This window comes from Pseudonaja textilis, chromosome 12 (genome assembly GCF_049901715.1).
Source record: "Pseudonaja textilis isolate UNSWEBS1 chromosome 12, rPseTex1.2, whole genome shotgun sequence".
Lineage (NCBI taxonomy): Eukaryota > Metazoa > Chordata > Lepidosauria > Squamata > Elapidae > Pseudonaja > Pseudonaja textilis.
Window position 1 is genome coordinate 6,489,671 of NC_142001.1, and position 5,602 is coordinate 6,495,272.

Sequence of the window (5,602 nt, forward strand, 5' to 3'; positions counted from 1 at the left end):
TTGTGGGATATGGGCTGTGACTTTTACTTATCACCTAAGCCAGTCAACAAAGAGTTGACTCCTTCCTCCATTATCAGATATCCCCAACAGTTTTCTGGCTCACCTGTACAATTACCTCAGCTGAAACCATTTTCTGAGGTGTGGACTATTGAAATATTTGTTAATCATAAACTAAAGGTACAAGGAGGGATCTGTGGCTGGATGCTGGCACCTTTAAAAATACAATAGTTTGGTAGCGACTGTTCCAAACCTTCTTTTCAGTTGCAGTGATGCGCATAGCATATATTGCTTTTGATATTTTTCGCCATTATACTGTCATTTTTTTTCCTGTGGATAATCTGTTTGGTTTAGCTCTCAAATCAAATGCTGCATTGCCTTATGTAGGTCTGAGATGAACAATCTTTGAGGAAGGGTGCTGGAAGAGATGAATATAGTAAGCAGAAGAATAATGGTATAAACATATCCCACCTCTGAGAAGGGTCCTTCCTTCCTTCCTTCCTTCCTTCCTTCCTTCCTTCCTTCCTTCCTTCCTTCCTTCCTTCCTTCCTTCCTTCCTTCCTTCCTTCCCTTCTTTAATAGAGCTGGAAAGGATCTTTGAGGTCTTCTAGTCCACCCACCTTCTCAAGCTGGAAACCCTATATGATTCCAGACAAATGGTTGTCCAATCACTTATTGAAACTTCTAATTGTAAGTCACTCCGCTGATTAACTCTTCTCACTGTCAGGAAATTTCTCCTTAGTGTAATTCTATGTTCTCTCCCTGATAGGTTTCCATCCATTACTCCTTGTCCTGCCCTCAGAATCCAGGGCAATTGCCAGCAACAAAGCTACTTTCATATGGGAGAATACAGAAAATATTGATTAATAGAGTTGGAAGGAACTTGTAGGTCATCTAGTCCAACCTCACGCCCAAGCAGACCCTATACCATTTTTGAAAGATGGCAGTCTAGTCTCTTCTTGAAATCTTCCAACGATGAAGCTCCCACAAAGGCAAACTGTTGCATTGGTTGATTGTTCTCACTGTCAGATAATTTCTCCTTATTTCCAGGTTGAATCTCTCCTTGTTCAGTTTCCATCCATTCTTCCTTGTCTGGCCTTCACATGCTTTGGAAAATAGCTTGACCCCCTCGTCTCTATAGCAGTCCCCTACTCAATCCTTAGGAAAGGGATTGAAAAGTAAATCTGCTTGTTATGTCACCAAGACCTCCTTCAAAACTAGAATGCAACTTATATAAAGTGGTACTTCTTTCTTATTATATCTACAAAATGATTTTAGGATAGATTTGGGATGATAATATGAACTGTTATAAAATAAACTAAGTAAATTATGATTATCTTGTAAAACATGAATGAATTAAAGTATAGTCAAATGATTGATTAATAATGATTCCAAAGTATTTAATTTTTGATTGAAAATATGAGATTATATGCAATGCAATCGTAACTGAAGACCACGAAATGGAAGCACAAAACAATTTGTACAACCAACCGGCACACTGTATGTACACATATGGAAGATAGCTTGATGTTTTAATGTTTTGTTTATGTTTGTTTTTAAAAACCAATAAAAAAATTTTTTTAAAAAAAACCTAGAATGCAACTATTTTGTGCCATTTTTCTCATCATGTTTAAAGGACCAGGTTGTAGAAAATTACAAAATACGAAGGGCAAACTTCTCATAGAGTAAATTTCCCTGCTGCTGAGTGAAAATCTAGACCTCACTCCCACCTTTTTTTTTTTTTCCTCCAGAAGGCTGCATTTTGGAATGATGGACATGTTAACCCAACACACCACTTAAGGTTGTCTAAAAGACAACCAACGCTTCTCGTTCTTTCTTCATCCATTTGTGATAGACCTTCTCAGTAAAAATGGGCAGGTACCTCATCTGCTCTGTTCAAGAGAGAGACAGGCATGGCAACTCTTATCTCACGATAGAGTGGAAAGTCTTACAGTTCAGTGCCAGGCACTGCTTGTTAACAATTGATGTGTATACTGATACTGAACATGCAAACCAAACAGCTCAATTCTAAATCAGCAATGTTTAAAGAACAGCATAAATGAAAATGGAGTCCTTTTCCCCTGTGCTCCTCTGGACAAGCTCAGCCTTCAGGGGAAGTAGAAACTGGTATTTCTCAGCCTGACTTCTAAGCGTTGGAAAACATTATTTGTTTAGAATCCGGTCTACTCTAAGGGAAGTACCTTCCCTCCTCTCGTTTTCAGCTGAAGCACAATGTTCGCAGAAGTGGATGATCTATAGGATTTCTGAAAAGAGCCAAAAGTGCCATGGGATTTTCTGCAGGGAGCAAAGTCAGCTCTTGATGTCCAAATTAAGTCCCGTCACTGATTGCCTTCCTGCTACCTTCCCCATTCATCCCCGTCCTTCACTAGAAAAATAAGCCAGTTTTGCCCAGTATCTATGCTAGGATTCTAGGTTCTTCTAATTGTATATGGGAATGAACTGGGGAGGCATGGCAAAGAGATGCTGGCTAAGGAACAATCAGATAAGAGAGAGCACAGCCCACAGCAATGAAATTAAAAGACGTTTTTAAAAAAGCAGAGACATCAGCTTCCCATCAAGGGTTCATAGAGGCAAATTACTACTGGTTTTCCCAATGGTCATGTATGGCTGTGAGAGTTGGACCGCAGGGAAGGCTGAGCGCTGCAGGATTGGTGCTTGTGAATCGTGGTGCTGGAGAAGAAGATTCTTGAGAGTCCCTTGGACTGCAAGGAGATCCAATCAGTCAATCCTGAAGGAAATCAACTCTGATTGTTCTTTGGAAGGATAGATCTTGAAGCTGAAGCCCAAATACTTTGGCCACCTGATGAGAAGAGAGGAGTCCTTGGAGAACACCCTGATATTGGGAAAGATGGAAGGCAAAAGGAGAAGGGAACGGCAGAGGACGAGAGGATTAGATGGTGTCATCCAATGCCATGAACATGAATTTGGGCAAATTCCACGAGACAGTGGAGGACAGAGCAGCCTGGGATGCTGTGGTCCACGGGGTCCTGAAGAGTTGAACATGACTTAGAAACTGAACAGCAACAAAAGCCCAGAGCAGCACAGTGTATGGAAGTAGAAGCTCAGAAGGGGCCTTCCGTAGCTTCTCAGCCTGTAAAAGAGACAGAAGGAGATGTGTACTTTTAGACTTGCAAGATTCTGTTCATGTAGCTTTACAATAAAGTAGAATTAGCTTATCTAGCCGTGTTTCCTGTCTGATTCACCTGGTAAGGCTGCCAGGGCCATAAGCCGGATGTGCAGTCCATCTGGTCTCCACACAGCCGTCCCAGGGAGTCCCTGACCTTGTCCCCAAATCCCGTCCTTCCTGACTCTCATCCCTGCTTGGAAAGAACGCCAAAATATGCCTGGCCTTGTGTCTCTTGTTTCTGTTTTTCTACCTGAATTTTAGTAAGATTTCATTCCAATTGCAACTGTGATTTTAAGGTGACTCTATTCTGGAGCGGTTCTGAGCAGCTTGAATATCTTTTTGGCTTTTTTAGGAGATTGTTCCACTGACAAAGTCATCCCATGAACCTATCTAAGTGGTATGTTTCACATGGATCTCCCCAAGTCTGGTCCAATACCATAGACCACGGATGTCAAACTTCATTTCATTCAGAGCCAAATCAGGGTTGTTTCTCACCTTGGGAGGCCAGGGTGGGCGTGGCCAAACTTGACATCACTTGTGTCAGGGGGCACCTGTGGTGGCCTGAGCAGTCTGCCAGCGAAAATGGGCTCCCGAACTCTATTTTGGCTGTGACGGCCGCCTGCAACCCTCTGGAGGTTGGGAGTGCCGCCTGTGGCCCTCACAACCTCCATTTTTGGCTGTGACGGCCACCTGAAACCTTCTGCCAGTGAATTTGGATCTCAAGAGGGCTGCATGCAGCCTCCCGAGCTCCATTTTCCCTGGCAGAGGCACCGTGAGCCGGTCATCTGCTGTTTTCAAGGTGGCCCCACGGGCCAGATCTAAGCGCCTCGAATCTGGCCCCCGGGCCTTGAGTTTGACACCCCTGCCATAGACCAACAATTCTCAATACTGGCAACTTTAAGATTTGTGCAGAGGTGGTATTCAGCAGGTTCTGACCAGTTCTGGAGAACCGGTAGTGGAAATTTTGAGTAGTTTGGAGAACTGGCAAATCCCATCTCTGACTGGCCCCACCAACCCCATCTATTCTCTGCTTCTTGAGTCCCAGCTGATTGGCTGGGTCTTCTTTGGTTGCCCTGCACAGGAGAACGGAGCTGGAAAGCAGGTTTGTGGGGTGGGAGGGAATGGGATTTTACATTATCCTTCCCCTGCCACGTCCACCAAGCTACACCCACCAAGCCACCAAGCCATGCCCACAGAACTGGTAGTAAAAAAAATTTGAATCCCACCACCAGATTTGTGGATTTCCAAATTCTGGAACAAAATTCTGGGACTTGAAGTCTATTCATCTTTAAGTTGCCAAGGTAGAAAAACAGTGCCCTAGACTTAAATCCCATAGCAGTTTGGTGGAAAAAAGACAGTATAACGCCTTTCTCTAAAGTCATTTTTCTATTGAGAACTAGTTCGTCTAGCACAGCAAGTATTTTGTAAAACTCCCTGCCACCACCTTCCTGTACTATTTATAGTTATATTTATAGTTCAGGATTGGACTGTGGGGCCTTTGGTGCTCTCTGAGTTTGGTCGTTTGCTTGCAGGCATTTCATTACCCAACTAGCTACCATCATCAAGTGCTAGGTTTGATTATTGGTATAATAGCACCGATGAAGTTACGTAGTTGGATAATGAAATGTCTGCAAGCAAACAACCAAACTCAGAGAGCACCAAGGACTCCACCAGCTTCCTCCTATCCTGTTTTCCTTCTCAGCCATCTCTCCACCTTCTTTGATGCTTGTACAAGACTTTTGTTCCCTATGCTTGGTGACTGGGGAAATTCCGTTCTTTTGTTCAAAGATTTCATGGCACATTTGCAACTTTCTTGGGCAGTGTTTCTCAACCTTGGCAGTTTTAAGATGTGTAGACTTCAACTCCCAGGGAGTTGAAGTCCACACATCTTAAAACCGCCAAGATTGATAAACACAGCGTGCATTTTCTGCTCACGTTATCTCCTATGGTCACTTTCCAGCTTTAAACCTGGCAGAATTCAATCTCCTTTACAGAATTTCTTCTGTAAAGGAGAAATAATCTAATTTTGAAGTATGAGCTATTGTGCAATCATCCTTTTCAAATAATTCTCATTCCAATATGCTTTGCGCAGTTTCTCCCCATCGTTAGCCATTCCTTCTTCAAACATCACTTCAGGCGGACTTCATTTTTTCTCCATTTTGGGTCTTTTTTTTCTAAGATTTCTAAATATTTTTTTTCGCCCTCGGTTTCAGAGTGGGCATTCCTCTTTCACTCATTGGGGTTCTTTTTGCTATCTTGAAGAGACGGCTGCTGTCTGAATAGGAGGCAGTATCTGTGGTTTTCTAACTGCCGTTTCCCCCTTTCCTGAAATAGATGGTGGAGGAGGAGGCGGAGGAGGGGAGTGGTCTCATCTTGCCTTAAAAATTTCTTCAGGCTCTCAGGCTGATATCATCTGGCTGCACATCATTCGCCCACTCGTATTCCTAGCCTCTCCGA